The following is a 20,781-nucleotide window of genomic DNA, read 5'->3' on the forward strand; positions in this document are numbered from 1 at the left end:
GCTTCTCCTGAATGTGAAGTTTCCGAAAGATGCCCTAATTAATTCATGAGCCATGAGCCGAACTTCAAAAGAAATACAGTCATTTATTAGGAGCACCATTCCGGCAATACTGGGATGCAGTTAGAACTAATCCCACATAGATTTATGTTCCCCTATGACCCTGTCTCTCCCCTCCTCTCTGGCCATGTCATAAATCACATTCTCCAATTAACCACTTTGGCTGGCTGTGAAATCCAACACCCTCCTTCTGATTGCGGTCAGGAAGAATGTATGGAATGCACTTCAGTTAGGGAAATCAATCAGCTCTATCAGTTCTCCCTCCCTCCTTCTCATGGCAACTTGAAAGCTTTGCAAGTTGACAGTGAGCAAGGACACCATTTTCTCAGTTTCCTCAGCTGCTTGAGAACGCTTGAGAAAGCAAAACATTTTAATATTAAAAATTTGGAGAACCGTATGCTAATTCTCTCCATCTTTCTCCCCAAATATCAGAAGTGGGGTTGACAGTGACATGGCCTCCGGATTGATTCTCCTGGCTATGCAACCAAAGGAGTGCTAACAACATTTTGTCATTTTCCTGGCCTACCCAGTGTGCCTTTTTTTGCATCTCCATAGCAGAGGTGGATTTCAGCAGGTTCTGACCAGTTCTGGAGAACCGGTAGCAAAAATTTTGAGTAGTTCAGAGAACCGGTAGTAGAAATTCTGACTGGCCCCGCCCCCATCTATTCTCTGCCTCCCGAGTCCCAGCTGATCGGGAGGAAATGGGGATTTCGCAGTAACCTTCCCCTGGATTGGGGACGGAATGGAGATTTTACAGTATCCTTCCCCTGCCACGCCCACCAAGCCATGCCACACCCACCAAGCACCCACAGAACCAGTAATAAAACATTTTGAAGCCCACCACTGCTCCATAGTGTCCTTTTGAATCCCTTTGCAGATTTTGGGTAATCACTCCAACAATCCAGTAACTGAATCTGCTCACCCATTAAATGACACACTGTTTTATCAATAACACTATCCTTGAAAAGCTAAGGGGAAAACAGCAATAATCCGATCAGCAAATGTTACTGAAAATGGATAGACATTACATCAATAACCTCCTGCAAAAATGTCAGCATGTGAGTAAATAACAGAGGAAAATAAATACCAGGCATATTTTAGGCACCCCACCCTTTCAAAACAATAATACCAAACTGCATTTGAAAACTTGGTGATTACCTTAAAGCACAGCAAAGGTGCTTGTGGTCCTTGTCCTTCATCCTCGGTGGCAGCCTATTGTAATTTTCTAGTACTTTGGAGAAGGGGGTCTGTCAGGGAAATAATAGCAGTAACTGTGAGAGGGATCTTGGAATCTTAGTGGACAACCAATTAAATATGTGCTAGCAGTGTGCAGCAGCAGCCAAGAAAGCCAATACAATCCTAAATTGCATTAACAGAGGGATACAATCAAGATCAAGTGAGGTACTAATACCACTCTATAAAGCCTTAGTAAGACCACACCTAGAATACTGCATCCAGTTTTGGTCACCACACTATAAAAAAGATGTTGAGACTCTAGAAAAAGGGCAGAGAAGAGCAACAAAGATGATTAGGAGACTAAAATATATGAAGAACAGTTGCAGGAACTGGGCATGGCTAGTCTAGTGAAGAGAAGGACCAGGAGAGACATGATAGCAGTCTTCCAATATTTTAGGGGCTGCCACAGAGAGGAGGGGGTCAACCTGTTTTCCAAGGAACCTGAAGGCCAGACAAGGAACAATGGATGGAAACTGAACAAGGAGAAATTCAACCTGGAAATGAGAAATTTTCTGACAGTAAGAACAATCAACCCATGGAACTGAAGTTACCTTTGGAAATTGTGCAAGCTTTCACTGGAGTCTTTCAAGAAGAGATTGGACTGCCATTTGCCAGAAATGGTGTAGGGTCTCCTGGCTTGGGGGGGGAGGTTGGACTAGATGACCTACAAGGTCCCTTCCAACTCTGTTAATATGTTAAATGTTAAACTATTCACCGTGCTGTTTTGTAACATCATGTCATACCATCAACTAATATTGAATATCTAAGCAAGCTAGGATCAGCTCCAAGACAGGTAAGACATTAGACATGGACAATAGCTAGTCTGGTGTAGTGGTTAAAGTGCTGGCTGAGAGACCAGGAGATTGTGAGTTCTAGGCTTGGCAAAGTTGATTTCGAGCCAGTCACTCTGTCAGCTGCCATCTTACACTTGCTGTGTTTCACTGTTATGAGGTGACAGACTACCATGAACTGTGGGGAGGGGGAACAAAGTTGAGAGATGCTTGGGGAAACGAAAGTAGAGACTGTGCCACCTTGAGATGCTGCTCCAAGGTCATCTGGTCGGAAGAAGGAGGAGCTGCAAAACAACTGCGCTCAGACTGATCCAGTGGTGGGATTCACCCGGTTCTCTCCAGATAGGCGAACTGGTAGCAGTGACTATAGGAGGCTCTGTCCACCTGCCCGGACATAATGCGCAAGCACTGCACATGCCAGGGGTGGGTTCTACTTACCTTTACTACCGGTTCACAGCGGGGCCGTGTGAGTGCTTTTCTGCGCATGCATAGAAGCTTCTGCACATGCACAGAAGCATTTTGATGATCTTGGGGTCAGTGGGCGGAGCCTCTCGCCGGTTTTACTACCGGTTCTACAGAACCGGTGTGAACTGGAGGCAACCCACCACTGGCGCATGCGCAGAAGTGCACACGCACGCTCACATTTGCGAATGTTCTGCCCCAGCTACAGACACCAAAGAACGCAGCACACATAAAGTCCGTTAAACCTTAGTTTACTGAATAAACCAGTCTTTTACAACAATGGCTGTTAATTAATTGCATTAACAGCCACCAAGAATTCAAAGAATAATAACTGAAAGCGTACTATGGTTGGCAGAATGCCCAGAAGCAATTTGCAGGAAGCTGATAAGATATGCAAGACAGGACACGAAGGTGTGGTTGCACGACAGCTCCCACAGTTCCTGGATGAAACCGTCTATCTAGATCCGTGCCAGTCCGGCTTCAGGCCTGGGTACAGCACGGAGACGGCATTGGTCGCATTGGTGGATGATCTCTGGAGGGCTCGGGACAGGGGTTGTTCCTCTGTTCTGGTCCTGTTAGACCTCTCAGCAGCTTTTGATACCATCGACCATGGTATCATGCTGCGCCGGCTGGAGGGACTGGGGGTGGGAGGCACCGTGCTGCGGTGGTTCTCCTCCTATCTCTCTGACCGGTCGCAGTCTGTGTTGGCAGGGGGGCAGAGGTCGACCTCGAGGCGCCTTGCTTGCGGGGTGCCGCAAGGGTCGGTCCTCTCGCCGCTCCTGTTCAACATTTATGTGAAGCCGCTGGGTGAGATCATCCGTGGTTTTGGGGTGCGATGCCATCTGTACGTTGATGACACTCAGCTGTACATTTCCACCCCAGACCACCCCAATGATGCCCTCGAAGTGATGTCCCAGTGTCTGGAGGACGTGCGGGTCTGGATGGGGAGGAACAGGCTTCGGCTCAACCCTTCCAAGACTGAGTGGCTGTGGATGCCGGCGTCCCGGTATAGCCAGCTGGTGCCATCGCTGGCTATTGGGGGCGAGTCACTGACCCCCACAGAGGGGGCTCGCAACTTGGGCGTCCTCCTGGACACACGGCTGTCTTTAGAAGAGCATATGACGGCCGTGGCCAGGGGGGCTTTTTATCAGGTTCGCCTGATACGCCAGTTGCGCCCCTTTCTGGATCGGGACTCCTTGTGCACAGTCACTCATGCCTTGGTTACGTCACGCTTGGACTACTGTAACGCTCTCTACATGGGGCTCCCCCTGAGGAGCACCCGGAGGCTCCAGCTGGTGCAGAATGCGGCCGCGCGGGTGATTATGGGAGCGACGTGGCGCTCCCACGTAACACCTCTCCTGCGCGAGCTGCATTGGCTCCCGGTGGTCTTCCGGGTGCGCTTTAAGGTGTTGGTTCTCATCTTTAAAGTGCTCCATGGCTTAGGGCCAGGGTATTTGCGAGACCGCCTGCTGCTACCGATAACCTCCCACCGGCCAATACGCTCTCACAGAGAGGGCCTCCTCGGGGTGCCGTCGGTCAGGCAATGTCGGCTGGCGGCCCCCAGGGGGTGAGCCTTCTCTGTGGGGGCACCCGCCCTGTGGAATGAGCTGCCTCCTGGAATACGATTGATCCCGGACCTCCGGACCTTCCGTAAAGCCCTGAAGACGTTTTTATTTCATCAAGCCGGCCTAGCCTAAATGGTTTTTAATTGGGATTTTAAATTTTATGGATTTGGGGTTTTAAATTGGGTAGCCAATGATTTAATTCTTTTAATTATCTTAACTTTTGCATTTGTATGTTTTTTAATTTTGGCTGTTCACTGCCCTGAGTCCCTTCTGGGAGAAGGGCGGTATACAAATTAAATTAATAAATTAATAATAAAATAAGTTGTTCCCTGCAAATTGCTTCAGTCGGCGTTCCTCCTTAAATATGCTAAGGGAGTGGCCAATTAGCCCCAAGCCTTATTCTCAAGGAGACCTCCTCCTGAGGAGGCCAAATAGGTTATAAAAAAATGCTTTTAAAAGCAGGGGTGGGTTCTACTTATCTTTACTACCGCTTCGCAACGGGATCACGAAGAAATTTCTGCACATGCGCAGATCATTTCTCATGACGTCAGGGTCAGTGGGCGGAGCCTCCCGCCAGTTTTACTACCGGTTCTATGGAACAGGTCCGAACTGGGGGCAACCCACCACTGTTTAAAAGTAAAAAAAAAAAAAAAAAGGTTCTCACGATCGCGCGGCTCAGCTGTGATCGTCAGAGTCTCTCTTTTTTACCTTTTAAAAGCATTTTTTACAACCTATTCCTACCATTTGGGTGGGAAAAGCGAGTAAGCCGGAAAGAAGTGGCAAGCAGGCAAGTGGACGACCGGCTGATTGGCTGGGCATGGGCGGGGGGTGGGCAGGGATTTTTGCTACCGGTAATCCAAACCACCCACTGCCAACGCTACTGGATCGGCCAATCTGGTCCGAATCGGGAGCATTTCACCCCCACAACAAAGTCTGTTGTGGCCCCGTCCTCTGAGCCTGTCCCATCGGAGGAAGAAAGCTCCGAGCATGAGGAAGAGGAGTCAGCCAGGCCTCCCTCTCCAGGCCCCTCCCCTCTGGCATTGTCTCAAGTGCCGGCCGAGGGAGAGGAGACAGCTGATTCGAGTCAAAGTGATAATGACACATCATTCCTGGACGCACGCCTCCGAAGGCGTGATAAACGTTTGCAGCAGCTTGGGAGGCGTGCTAGGGATTAGAACTGAATCACTGGACCACACCCCAGAGACCACACCCCAGAGACTATATAATAGAGAGTGGTGGTCAAGGATCTTTTGTGACGAACAAAGCAAAACCTTGGAGTCACTAAAGCCTCGTCCGGAACTGCTGGGAGGAATATTATTTCTGTTTGGACTTTCTTGAACGTTCGTATCTTATCTGTCTGTTTGTGAAAATAAAGTAACTTGGCAGACGGTGTGTCTATCGCTGCCAAGTTGGAGATAAGAACTGAATGCGTTCCAAAGTGTTTCCTTAACCCTCGACTGGCTGTGTGTGTGTGTGTGGGGACGGGGACAGAACAAAAGTCCATATTCCGGACAGAGAGGACCGCTGGGTTGAAAGAGGGATCAAAGAGGCCAACTATGTCAAAATTGAACAGCCCTCTCACAACAGAGGGGGGGGATATGACATCATGAGCCGAGGTGGCACAGTGGTTAGAGTGCAGTACTGCACTTCAGCTGACTGCTAGTTCAGCAGATCAGCGGATCAAATCTCACCAGCTCAAGGTTGACTCAGCCTTCCATCCTTCCAAGGTGGGTAAAATGAGGACCTAGATTGTTAGGGGGCAATATGCTATTTAGTATACTGTCTTTGGTGTAAGCCGCCCAGAGTCCTCGGAGAGTGGGCGGCATAGAAATATGTCTAATAAATAAATAAAATAAATAAAAATCATCTATCTCCAGTTTACAACACAAGGGTCCAAGAAGGCTCCACACCCCTTTGCACCACTCAGGTGACCCTGAGGACATAGATAAATCTCCAGGTGGCCTTAAGGACCTGCTAAAAGAATGTAAACGACCAGCTGTCTGCAAGGAGTATAAATCCTTCCATTATCCACCATCCAGTCAGAGCTGAAGAAGCTTCTTGGATGAGAAGCAAAACATCTTCAAAGAAAAACCAGAAAGTCCAGTTGCCTCTTGAAAAAGCACCTTTGGGATATCTCTGTCTTTATTTCTGAGTTCACACACACACACACACACAGAGAGAGAGAGAGAGAGAACTGACATGATTTCAGATTATCGATTTCTTATTAGTGGAATTAAGTTGCTCTATTTCCAAAGCTGGAAGGCAATACTAAAATCTTGGAAACTTTCTAATTTAGCCAATAATAATGTTGACCCTTAAAATTGATTTCCAAAGACTTTCTCTTCCGGAAGAGATTAAAGCTAGAATTAAATCCCAGACTATAGTCAGCCAAATTAGTTTACTGTATGTCTCCCTTCCACCTTCTTCATCTGATAGGCAGGTGAATTGAAATTAATTTCCAGCAATGTGAGCAAAATTAAGCAGAGCCAGGAACATCGTTCACATCCTTTATGAATTATTGGCAACTTCGTCATTTTCCCCTGCCAGTTCGAGCAATGTAATTTTTTTTTTTTTAGTTCCCAAGTATCCAGTTGGATCTGAAGCTGCATTTCAACAGCTGTCATTGTTAGGATTTACAATAGCCTTTATAAATGGTAAAAAGTAATGTTCATCATTATTCATGTAAAATAACATTCCTTTGGCATTCTCCCAAATCGTGTGTGATGTATAAAGAGCCGTTTTCAAAGAGTTGCACTGTCACTGGACAGATGGAGCTGGAAACAGTGACAAAATAAATATTTCTGGCATAAAACCCACCCTAGAGTCACTTATCCACTGACATTGGAACATCAACCCAATTTTAAAAAATAAACATTTACACCAAACACACAATGTAATGACTGCAACAACCACTATGTGGGACAAACAAGCAGAAGACTTTAACAGATTAACAGAGGTGGAAGGGACCTTGCAGGTCATCTAGTCCATCCAGAGATACCAGCTAGCAGTCAGAAGACAGGATGAAAACTTTTTTACTTTCACGACATAGACAGACTTAACCGTAGTTCCAACTGGGAAAATCTAACCATTTTAGACCAAGCCAAGTCCCAAAATGCCCAGGGAATTTCTAGAAGCCTGGCACTCTGGCAGATCAGCCATCGATGGACACATAGACATTAACAACATCTACACACTATGCAAAAGAGACAATCAACCAGCCCGAGAGAGAGAGAGAGAGAGAGAGAGAGAGAGAGAGAGAGAGAGAGAGAGAGAGAGAGAGAGAGAGAGAGAGAGAGAGAGAGAGAGAAAAGACTCCAGCACTACCAATATTCTCCTTTTTTCGGTAAACATTTACACACACCGAGTGCACCAACAGTCATTCCCTGTGTGGAAGCTTAAAACAGAGCAAAAACACCAGCCTTCAGGAATTTCTATTTCTCCCAACGACAAGAATCTTTTTTAATAATTGATAACAGTTGTTGTGTTCTGGAGGGATTGATTGTGAGTGTGGGACAGTCCGTCTGTTTTCCTTTTCTGTGCCCCCAGGACAAATTCCCAAGGTAGGAATCAGTAAACCATGTGCTATCTTTATTGTGTGATGAACCACGAGCCACCCCTCAAAGTTGCCGATGAATTATTGATGTTGGCGTTGCATTTTTTGTTACTGTTTTGATTTCAAAAAATGCAACATCAGTTCACAAACTAGATTAAAACTCAAACTCAAAACTGAATAGCAGCAACCCCATTAAGCGTCAAATGTTAATTCACACACAATTGCTTGAGATTCTTTTGCAAACTCTTGGAAACCCTCACAGCATTTGGAAATCCTGTGAGATTGTAGCCATCTGAACAGTTTTTAGTTAAATTTAGTGTAGAGAAGGCACAACAGATGTTGTGGCACCCAGGGATTGTATATTGTTCCCTGGACTTTAAGACATCCTTAAGATGGGAGAAGATTTCATAGACCTTCCAATAAGGTCTATGCACTGGCTTCTGGTGGTCTTCCGGGTGCGCTTCAAGGTATTGGTTCTCCATGGCTTAGGGCCCGGTTATTTACGAGACCACCTTCTGCCACCGATAACCTCCCACCGGCCAACTCGGTCCCACAGAAAGGGCCTCCTCAGGGTGCCATTGGTCAAGCAATGTCGACTGATGACCCCCAGGGAGAGAGCCTTCTCTGTGGGGGCACCTGCCCTCTGGAACGAGCTACCCCCAGAAATACAACTAACCCCGGACCTCCGGACCTTCCGTCGAGCTTTGAAGACCTTCCTATTTCAGCAAGCTGGGCTGGCTTAAAATTTTAATCAGTTATTTTAAGGGTAATGGGTTTTAATTTTTGGGAAGCCAATTCGATTTAATTCTGCTTTTAAATTATTTTAAATTTTATATTGTATGTATTTTAATTTTGGCTGTTCACCGCCCTGAGTCCTTCATGAGAAGGGCAGTATACAAATTTAAATAATAAATAAATAAATAAATAATAATACTGCTGAAAAAATAAGATTTACTGTTTAGTTCAACAGGTTGTGCTTTTAGCTTGGTCCAAATGAGAACATTGACTCACAGAATCAGAGTCACAGAATCAGAATCACAAATTCAGAACCACAGAATCAGAATTGCAGAAACCAAATTGCGGAATCTGAATCGCAGAATCAGAATCACAGAATCAAAATTTCTGAATCAGAATTGTAAAATCACAATCGCAGAATCAGAATCACAGAACCTAAATCACAGAATCGATATAGGGGTTGGTGCTAGAAGGTCTCCAAGGTCCCTTCCGACTCTGCTATTCTACTTTATTTAATTGAAATGATTATTGATAAAACATGCTTTACAATTCAACAGGTTAAGCTTTTAGCTTGCTCTGGATAAGGACATTGATTCACACTTACTCATAAAATCAGAATTGGAGAATGAGAGTCACAAAATCAAAATCCTATAATCAGAATCACAAAATCAAAACCACAAAATCAAAATTGTTAAGTCCAGACACGAAAAGAGAGGCAGGATGATCATAGTGAAGTAAAACAAATGTTTATTTCAGGCAACAGGAACAACAACAAAAATAACTACAAACTGAGGGCTGCCTGAGGCTGCAGCTCCTTTTACAGGGAGCTGTCCAGCCTGTCAGCCCACTGACGCTTGTTCATTTTCCCGCCGGGGAAAATGAACCAATGAGTGAAGGCTGATGTAAGACTCACTCCTACTTGCATATTCAACAAAAATCACAAAATCAGAATCGCAGAATCATAAGACTGGAGGATGCTTGGAAGACTTGTAGGAATCCTCAGACCATCCCAGACAAATTGGGATCCACGCTTCATTTGAAAACCTCCAGTGATGGAAGTCTGACCAGGAAGCAGCCTGTTCCACTGCTCCATATCTTTCCTGAAAATTCTCCTGATTTTGAATCTGGATCTCTCTCTGCAAAGTTCAATAGAAGCAACCACCAGATAGCTCATTTCTGCTGCCTTCCCCCGATTCTTTTGAACTTCAAGCCTCACCACAGGGGAATAGAGATATGAATGCTGGGCGCAATGAAAAGGTGGAGAAGAGGATTAAATGCAAGAAATGCTAACCTTAACTGCCATAATTTTACTTACTTTTCCCCCAGGAGCTTCATTTCCTTTTAATAAAAGACCAGCAGTAAGTCTGCCAGAGAAAAAGCAACTCCACCACAGGACCAGGTGTTTCTCTCCACTTAATGAGTCAGTGAAGATTGTATCTGCATGTTTATGTGGGTCTATATGTGCTGCAATTTCAACAGCTTCCCTGGAGATGCTGAATCTTTACCTCTTTATCACGCTTTGACATATGCCCACATTGGCTTATTTAGAAGCTGGAGGGTCAGCCAGTTGTTTCTGAATCTAACTCAAGGTATGGAATGGGGAATTCTAGGAATCCTTTCCTGGAAGAGAGCAATGGCAAAGCAATTCTGTACTCTATCAAGAGCACTACACAAAACGTCTAGGAATTGGACTTGGGCGGATGGACAGACAGACAGATGATAGAATAGAATAGAATAGAATAGAATAGAATAGAATAGAATAGAATAGAATAGAATAGAATAGAATAGAATAACAGAGTTGGAAGGGACCTTGGAGGTCTTCTAGTCCAACCCCCTGCTTAGGCAGGAAACCCTACACCACTTCAGACAAACGGTTATCCAACATCTTCTTAAAAACTTCCTGTGTTGGAGCATTCACAACTTCTGGAGGCAAGTTGTTCCACTGATTAATTGTTCTATTAATTAATAAGACAGACAGACAGACAGACAGACAGACAGACAGACAGACAGACAGACGATAGACAGACAGACAGACAGATAGATATGATAGATGAGAGAGAGATGAAAAGAGAGAGAGAGAGAGAGATCTATTATAGAGAGATAGAGAGTGAGATAATAGTTGAGAGATGAGAGATGAGAAATGAGAGATGAGAGAGAGAGATGATGGGTGGGTGGGTGGATAGATAGATGATAAATAGAGATAGATCGATAGATAGAGATAGAGATATGATGGATGGATGGAGGGATAGATAGATAGATAGGTGATAGATAGATAGATAGATAGATAGATAGATAGATAGATAGATAGATAGATGATAAATGGATTTATTATAGAGAGATAGTGAGATGAGAGATGAGATGAGAGAGATGGTGGGTGGATGGATGGATAGATAGATATAGAGATAGATAGATAGATTTTATATATAGAGAGAGGGGGGGAGGGAGGGAGGGAGGGAGATTGATTCCCTAACCTGGCTGGGGAATTCTGGGAGTTGTAGTCCATATGTCTTCAAGCTGCCAAGGTTGAGAAACGCTGGTTTAAAATCAATCTGTCCATGGAAGGTATCAGCTCAGATCTGTAGAGACAGGCCTGCTTTCAGCCTAATGGCCAGAACCAAGGCAGGAAGACAGACGCCTGGTATCAGCAGGAAACAAACTGCCCGCAATCTTAGCGTTATAAAAACAGCAACTTTAAGATATCAAAAAGTTGGCAAATTGATGTCAGTTTATGGCAATGTAGAAAAGGTTACAGCAGCAGTGTGGATTTATACTTGGAAGGAGTGTGTACACAGAGAACCTGGAGCTGCTCAGGAATAATTGTGACCGAGGATTTCATTATCACCACAAATAACAGCGTCATGCTCTTTTAAGTACAGGCAGTCCTCCACTTGCAACCACTGCTCAAAGTAATAACGACACTGAAAAAAGTGACTTACAAGTGGTTTTTCACGCTTTTTCATTGCAGAATCCTCACAGTGATGTGATCAAAATTTGGGCATTTGGCAACTGGCATGCATTTATGACAGTTGCACTGGGCTGAGGTCATGTGATCGCTATTTTTGACTTTCCCATCCAGCTTCTGTTAAACAGTGTCAATGTGGGAATATATAAATTTAAATATTAAATTAAATTAAATTAAATGTGGGAAGCCAGATTCACCTAACAACCGTTTGATTCACTTAACAACCACGGGATTCACTTAACCGTAGTGATTCGCTTAAAAACTCTGGCCAAGAGGTCATAAAAGAGGCAAAACTCACTTAACGTAATGCGTTACTTAGGAACAGAGATATTGGACCTTGGAGGTCTTCTCAATCAGGAGATCCTACATTTTTTCATATCCTATACCATATCCTATACCAGTGATGGCTAACCTTTTTGCCATTGTGTGCCAAAAGCGGGGGGGCGGGTCGAGAGTGCACGTGCCCACAACCATAATTCAATGCACCCCGCACCCCATGCATGCACACGTGGCCCCCACTTTTGGCACATGATGGCCCAGTAGGCCCGTTTCTTGCCCTCCCCAGGCTCCAGAGGCTTTCTAGGAGCCTGGGGAGGGTGAAAATAGCCTTCCCCACTTCCCCGGAGGCCCTCCAGAGACCAGAAACAGCCCATTTCCCGATTTCCAGTGGGCCCAAAAGGCCCAAAAATCAGCTGGCCAGCGCACACATGCAGGCTGGAGCCGAGCCAGGGCAATGCTCGTGTGCCCACAGATATGGCTCCGTGTGCCACCTGTGACACGCGTGCCATAGGTTTGCCATCACGGTCCTATACCATAAACCAGAGGTGGGATTCACTTGCCTTCCCTACCGATTCGCAAATGTGAGCACTCATGCGCGCAGGCTATCTTCACGCATTATGTCTGGGTGGATGGGAGGAGCCTCCCGCAGTCACCGCTACCAGTTTACACGATCCAGACAGAAGCGGCTGAATCCCACCATTGCTACAAACCCTGAAATCAAATATCTTGTTCCCTCACGCTTCATCTATTCAGAGAATGACAGCTCAGAATTTAGCGGAATGGGACCTTCAAACCTTCAACCTTGGCCGCGCCTCCTTCACCTTCAGCCTCCCGCCTCAGCCCATTTACAGCCAGCTTTCTTCCTCTGCTGGCCCTCCCCTGGTCATTTGCCCTGGCCAATGGGCCTCTGCCTCTCTGCCTTGCGCCCTTTAGCCTGGCCCATTCACCAAGATACTGTTTGGCCACATGGGACTATTAGTCACCACCGAACTTAGTCCTAAAACTTGCAAGAAAACTGTAGGAGGTTAGCACCCACCCCTTTCCTGGAAGAGTGAAATATTTTAGGAAATATGAAAAAGGCAGAATATTATATTTCCCTGGATGAGAAATGGATAAGCATGTTTTGAAGCAGCTCCCATCTTCCTGCCCCCACCCTTTGTCAATGGGCCATTAAGGCCTGGGCCAGTCTATTCTAAATAACAAAGATCTACCTCCTTCAGGCAGAGTCATAGTAGGAATTGCCAAAGATCCAACAAAGATAGGATTAGCCCTCTACATAATAGCAGCAGAAACTCACCACCTGTGACCTGGGAAGCACATGTGACCATCAGCCAGCAAGGCTAGCTAAGACCCCCACCCCCTGGGAGTCTGACAACCAAGCAGGATACTCTTTTGGGGCCCCAAGAAATGCAAAGCCAGAAAGAGCATAAAAACCCGTGGACTCGCTGTATTCCTCCCTTTTCTGTTCAGGAACTCAAGCCATGTGATCCTGTCCACCATTAAACCATCTTTCCAAGCAGTCTCCATGTCTCCAGTGTCTTTTTCCCCACTTGGAGCAGAAGCTAGAAGGATATTTCTTCCAACAAAACAGCCAAGCTCAGAGAGCACCAAGGACCTCCTCATTTCAACCCTAAGCTACAAATATTCTCCTTTATTAGAACTTAGTCCGTGGAGAAACAAACGAAGGGGGTGAGATCTCTGTTTCTGAGTTGGAATGTTGAAGAAATGGGATGAAAATTGCACGCTGCTATTGTAGAAAGTTAGCACCCACCCCTCTCCTGGAAGAATGAAATATTTTGAGAAATATTACAAAAGGCAGAATATTATATTTCCTTGGATGAGAAATGGAGAAACATGTTTTTTTAAAGCATCCCCCACTTTTCTTAATAGCCCTCAGCAGATGTCAGCTCTTAAGAGGTAAAGAGTTTATTGAAAGAAGCCAAGTATCTAGATAGCTCTATTCATAGGCAAAACATCCCTGCAGCAAGGTCTAAACAAAGGTAGGATTAGCCCTTCGCCACAATAGGAATTGCCCAACAAGTCACTTCAATGCATCAGCAGTCCAAACTTTAACCAAACCTGGGAGCTCAAACAACGTACAGAGAACCCCTACAACAGCCAATAGAATAAATGTTCTTGCACAGGAACAGGAAGCTCAAGTGCAAAGCCCAAGAGAAGGTATAAAACCCGCCCACTCTCAACTCCATGTGGTCAACTGCACCAGAACCATGTGCTTGGTGGTTCTTTTTCATCATTAAACCATCTTTCCAATCAGCCTCCAGCCTCCATTTTGTCTCCAGTGGCTGTCTTCCACCTTGAAACTGAACCAGATGGATATTTCTCCCAACCCTCAGGAATATTTCTCAAAAGGCTTCGAGAGATCTTAAGAATTGTATTCTCTCCGCGCATAACCACATCTCAAAGAACCAGTTCCTGGAACAGCGGCCGTAAAATAAATAAATTAAAAAAAAGAGTTTCCTAAGGCATTAAAAACAAGAACAGACAACAAGCGATTTGAACAGGATCTTTCAATTAGCCCTCAGTCCTTTATCTAAGAATGCCTCTTTTTTTTTTTTTTTACTTATTGATATGTGCCCTCTAATAAACTCATCCTTGCTGATCTCGTCTAGACTGGTAATTAGAAGCTATCGCCTTACATCCAGTCCAGGATTAAAAGCTTTCTGTGGGTTTGAGAGATTCTCATTTGCGCGAAAGGTCGATTTGATCCCTTTTAGTGTGTGTTTGCACAACGCTGGGGAAGGCTTCTGGGTGTCAAAATCACCCACACCTGTAGCGCTAAGCAAAGGCCTCAGATTCTCTGCAGAAGTTAGCTGAGTCTTTTATATATATATAAAGTGTTTTTCTATCGAGACACCTGGTCTGCCCCAGTATGTGGGAGGGAGCATACTGCATCCCTTTTGCCTTTCAGCTCCAATCCAGGACCCCTCAAGTGACAAACCATTTTATACCAAGCTTTCCTCACACAAGCACGAAGCCGAAGACACCAGCCTGAAGATGACGAGTGGGACCTCATCAAAATGTCACCAAGATACTCTCAGTCTTACACAGGAAAAGACCCGAATACATACGATAAATAAACGAGAATTATACTATAATTATTTGTATAAAAAAGTGGTATATAACATGAGATTTACCCCCGCATTTCCCAAATGTTCCATGTTATCTTCGGCTATCTATTATTAGTAACCATGACTATCCCGTTCCTAATGGTGTCCCATGATGTAATCCAGCCCGTGAAACCCTCTACCCTTCCGCTGAAAGCACACAGTCCCGCTTCTCACGTCCATATATTGTAACTCCTCCCTTGATGTTTTTTCCAAGGACACACACACACACACACACACACACACACACACACACACACACACATATATATATATATATATATATATATATATAGTGTTTTTCTATCGAGACACCTGGTCTACCTCAACATGTGGGAGGGGGCATTCTGCTTGAAATAGATCTATAATAGTCTCCCTTTATTTCTTTATCAGCAATATATATATATATATATATATATACTGAGGTTTTCGCGGGTGTTTGTATGTAGGTCTTTGGTTATTCGGGTTTTCTCCCGCGTAAAAGTGAAGTGAAGTGAAATATATTTCTATTTCTATTTCTATTCTATTCTATTTCTACTTCTGTTTCTATTCCTATTCCTTTCCAGTAGAGGATCAAAAGGTAGGCTCCCTCTTTTGTGTTTAATGAATTCAAAAGGAATTCTTTCTTCTCTATATTTTTCTGCTAATTAAGGACTCCGGTAGCAAATGCAAAGGCTCCATTATTAATTTATCAAATACAGAAATACTTCTCTTTTTTTCTCCCCCCACTTGGTCTAATTACCCTGGCATTACGTGTGAAAACCCAACGATTGTTGGGATAATGGCTGCTGTTTTAACTGTTTACGCTTCCTCCATCTCATTTTCTTTTTCTGATGGCTTATATTCCTCCTCCAGCTATGAAAGAAATGGGCGACAAAAGCTTGTGCTTGTTTTTCTTTCGTGTTGAGGTAAATTAAGTAGGTGGAAATGGAGAAATCCGTCACTGTGAAGAACAGAAAGCAGAGTCAAGTGACTTTTATCTCACTTAGCTGAAATGGATCATTTATCGGAAATGGTATAGGACCATGATGGCGAACCTATGGCACGGGTGCCACAGGTGGCACACGGAGCCATATCTGTGGGCATGCGAGAGTTGCCCTACCTCAGTCCAGCACTCATGTGCACACTGGCCACCTGATTTTTGGGCCTTCCGGACCCACCAGAAGTCAGGAAACGGGCTGTTTCTGGGCCTCCGGAGGGCCTCTGGAGGGCCTCTGGGGGAGTGCGGAAGGCTGTTTTTGCCCTCCCCAGGCTCCTAGAAAGGCTCTGGAGCCTGGGGAGGGCAAAAAAATGGGCCTACCAGGCCCACTGTGCCATCGCATGCCAAAAGCAGGGGGGAGCGGGAGGGTCACGCACGCATGTGTGGGGGGACGGGGCGCATTGAATTATGGGTGTGGACATGCATGTGCGCAATCTCCCCCCACTACCCCCCGTTTTTGGCACATGACAGCAAAAAGGTTAGCCATCCCTGGTATAGGATCTCCTGCTCAAGCAGAGAGGTTGGACTAGAAGACCTCCAAAGTCCCTTCCAACTTTAGAGAGAATAGCTTGACGCTTTGGAGAATAGCTTGACCCCCCTCTCTTCATTGTGGCAACCCCTGAGATATTGGAACACTGCTAAAAAAAAGGCAAGACAAGAAACAATGGATGGAAACTAACCAAGGAGAGAAGCAACCTACCCTGTTTCCCCAAAAATAAGACATCCCCTGATAATAAGCCCAATCGGGCTTTTGAGCGCATGTGCTAAAATAAGCCTCACCCTGAAAATAAGCCCTCCCCGAAAATATTTAAACACAGAGCTGGAAATCAGGTAAGATGGCAGGAGAAGCCCCATCTTGCTCCACGCGCCCCAAAATAATAAGACCTCCCCGAAAATAAGGCCCAGTGCTTATTTCGGGTTCAAAAGAGCCTTGGTAGTACAGTGGTCTAAGGCACCCTGTTATTAAGCTAGTTATTAAGACCAGCTGCCTGCAATTACTGAAGGTTCGAATCTCGCCAAGGCTCAAGGTTGACTCAGCTTTCCATCCTTTCTAAGGTAGGTAAATTGAGGACCCAGTTGTGGGGGCAATAAGCTGACTTTGTATAAATATACAAAAGGATGAAGGCTATTGCTTAGCGCATTGTAAGCCGCCCTGAGTCTCCGGAGAAGGGCGGCATATATTTTCAGGGAAACACGGTAGAACCAAGGAGAACATTCCTCATGGTGAGAGCAATCAACCAAGTTGTCAGAGCTCCCACACTGGAGGCTTTCGGAAAGGAACTGGTTCATCATTTGTTTGAAATGGTATAGGGTCTCCGGCTGAAGCAGGGGGTTGGACTAGAAGGCTTCCAAGATCCCTTCCAACTCTATTAGTCTATGTTCTGAGAGTGAATGAGTCAAAATAGAAGAAGACCAAATAACCTGTTAGTTAGTTGGGGTGAAAAAGAACTCAGTGGGGACTTCTTTCTCTCCAACCCTCCTCCCCAAATCTTTAAAAATGGTTGTCCCCTTAAATGCTAAATTGTTAAGGAAAGGAAGCTGTCTTACTTTGCTTCTTCTCACTGACGAAGGAAGCTATTCCGTATTTTCCTGAAAGCGAATAACAGTAAAATGGCTTTTTTTCCCATATGGAAAAAATGCTACCATCTAATTAACTGGTGAATAAACAAAACCTGTTAATGGTTTAAAACTCAGGATAGATTCTTGAGGCTGTGTCCTGTCTCTGGAGTGTGATTAGGGAACTATTTCACATATCAAATTCTCTTGAAGACTAATTTCTGCCTAGTCTTCCACTCCTGAACCGTTTGGGTTCAGAGAGTCCCAGCTAGTCACACGCTGTGATATTTAAGCTTTTCTAGCAGAGAAGGATGAGGGTTATTCAGCCCTTCGGGAGGTCTTCTGAAGAAGAGGATGGTAGCAACTCAACTAGCATGCTAGGAGTCTAAATGGGACATTCTTGTTGGTGTTCAACTTCTCCATTTGACTGTTGGAAGAAATGTCCACTTGGGTTCAGTTCCAAGTGGGGAAAAAGACACTGGATTCATGGAAGTTGCTTGGAAAGAAGGTTTATGGATGAACAGGATCACACGGCTTGAGTTCCTGGGCAGAAAAAAAAGGGAAGAGATGCTGAGAGTGCCCGGGTTTTATGCCCTCTCTGGGCTTTTGAATTTGAGCTTGTATTCTGATTGGTTGTCAGACTCCCATGGGGCCATGCAGGGGCAACTCTGTAGGTTGTGTTTTGAGTCCCAAGCTTGGTTGAGCCTCCCTAACCTTTTGACTCCTTCCTTTCTTCTTCCTGAGAGCACTTTTTAGAACTTTATATCTTCAAAGCTGTTGAGCAGCATTTGTGGAAAATGTTCTTTTTTCTCCATCTCCATTCCCCATCCCTCCGTCTCTCTTTCTCCCTCTTTCTCTCTCTCCCTCCTCCCCCCTCTCTCTCCCTCCTTCTCTCTCCATCCCCTCCCCCCTCCCTCTTCAATCTCTCCCTCCCTCTCCCTCCCTCCCTCCCTCTCCCTGTCTCCTTCTCTCCCTCTTTGTCCTTCTCTCTCCCCCCTCTCCCTCCCTCTCTCTCCCTGTCTCCTTCTCTCCCCCTTTGTCCTTCTCTGTTTCTCCCTCCTTCTCCCCTCCCCTCCCATCCCTCTCTCCCTCTTCCTCTCTCCCTCTTTGTCCCTCCCTCTACCCTCCCTCTCCCTCCCTCTCTCCCTCTTCCTCTCTCCCTCTCCCTGTCTCCTTCTCTCCCTCTTTGTTCCTCTCTCTCCCTCCCTCCCTCTCTCTCCCTCTCTCCCTCTTCCTCTCTCCCTCTTCGTCCCTCCCTCTACCCTCCCTCTTCCTCTCTCCCTCTTTGTCCCTCCCTCTCCCCTCCCTCTCCCTCCCTCTCTCCCTCTTCCTCTCTCCCTCTCCCTGTCTCCTTCTCTCCCTCTTTGTTCCTCTCTCTCCCTCCCTCCCTCTCTCTCCCTGTCTCCTTCTCTCCCTCTTTGTCCTTCTCTCCCTCCTCCTCTCCCTCCCCTCCCACTCCGTCTCTCCCTCTTCTCTCTCTCTCCCTCCCTCTCCCTCCTTCCATCTCCCTGTCTCCTTCTCCCCCTCTTTGTCCCTCTCTCTCTCTCCCTCTCCCTCCCTCTTTCTCCCTGTCTCCTTCTCTCCCTCTCCCTCCCTGTCTCTCCCTGTCTCCTTCTCTCCCTCTTTGTTCCCCTCTCTCTCCCTCCCCCTCTCCCTCCCTCTCTCTCCCTGTCTCCTTCTCTCCTTCTTTGTCCCTTTCTCTCTCTCTCCCTCCCTCTTTCTTTCTTTCTTGTCAGGAAGGAAAATGGAGAAAGATCCTTTTCAGCAAGCTTTTAGTCTTCAAAATCTCCGGAGATCTTTGCTTCGCCTTCCTTGAAGAACTCTTTATCTAACTCCATCCTGCTCCCAGAAAGGCAACAGGCTTCATTTGTTTCCTTTAAGTGCTTCTTTGGCTGGCCATTTTCATTTTATCTTGGTTTTCTCCATCCTATTGGATGCAGGCAGCGCTTGATGTCCATTCGCAGTTCACCTCTCACCAAGTCCCGCTTTCTTCATTTGTCGTTGTTGTTTAAGTCTGCTTCTCAGCAAGATGGATGATGGGATTTGCATACTAAGGAAAGAAAGGAGATTTCCCAGCTGGCAGCTAAAAAAAATGAAGCTGCACATCTACACGCCTGGATCTTATCGACAACTTCCTTATCAAAAATTACCTTTCTGATCTTGACAACTATGTTTTTTGCACGGCAAGTTTCTGCTGGCTGCAAACACACATATACGAAGAAATGTAACAAAGGAGCCCTGGACAGCTAGGAAACACCAGATATGAAGGAAATGAGACTGGAGAATCAAAACTTGGGGGTGAGGGCCATGCAACATGGACTTTGTAGTATTGTTACAGTTGCTAACTAACGTAGTTATTTTGCATTTTAATTTGGACTTAATTTGGATTTCTGTCTCCTTTAAATGATGTTTTAGGTTGATTAAACCATTGCAGACTGAAATGAAAGGCATCCTTTTTAATCAAAGTGTGCTGAATAAATCATAATTAAAATAAACTTCCTGCCTTGGTACTTTATTGGAGACTGGATATACAGAGGCCAGCACCTAGGCCATATTTGGCTAACAGGGTGGGTGAAATTCAAGCAGCTTGGAGGGCACAAAACTAATGCCTATAGCATGGTTCACATCCATTTGTTTTGTGGACCAACAGTGAGCTCAGAGAAGCTTATGAACACCGCAAATTAAGAAGTTTGCCACCGTAGAAATAGCATCGAAATTCGAACAATTGCCTGAGGGGGAAAAACAATGCAGGCTATCCATTTTATCATATATATATATATATATATATATTCGGCCTTATAAGGCCTCATCAGTTAGCCACACCCTCATCTCATGTATCCTCCCTGTAAAGGTACAATATTTGTTTTTCTTTCTTTTTCGTAGGTTTTATGTGTATTTCTGTTTAGCCAGGTTCTACCTACGTAAACCAAGATATTATGCAGCCCTAGTTCAGTGAAATCACTATTCACTAGTTTCTGGGCTTTTTTTTTTCCCTTTAAGTTCCCTTATTATGCAACTAGGGCTGCATAATATCTTGGTTTACGTAGGTAGAACCTAGCTAAAGAGAAATACACATAAAACCCACGAAAAAGAAAGAATATATATATATATATATATAATACTTTTTTAGTCAGGGTTTTTTCCTGAAAGTGGTGATTTGATATATCACCCCACTATGGCCAAGGAAACAACTTGATCTACATAGGAAAAAACCCTGACTAAAAAAGTATTATACATTTGAACCTATGAATTAAAAGAATATATATATATATATATATATATATATATATATATATATATATACACACACACACACATATATATATACACACATATATATATATATATACATACATATATATATATATATATATATATACACACACACATATATATACACACATATATATATATACATACATATATATATATATATATATATATATATATATATATATATACACACACACATATATATAT

This window comes from Pituophis catenifer, unplaced genomic scaffold, assembly GCF_029215685.1.
Source record: "Pituophis catenifer annectens isolate HBS135680 unplaced genomic scaffold, rPitCat1.0.hap2 SCAF_3, whole genome shotgun sequence".
Classification (NCBI taxonomy): domain Eukaryota; kingdom Metazoa; phylum Chordata; class Lepidosauria; order Squamata; family Colubridae; genus Pituophis; species Pituophis catenifer.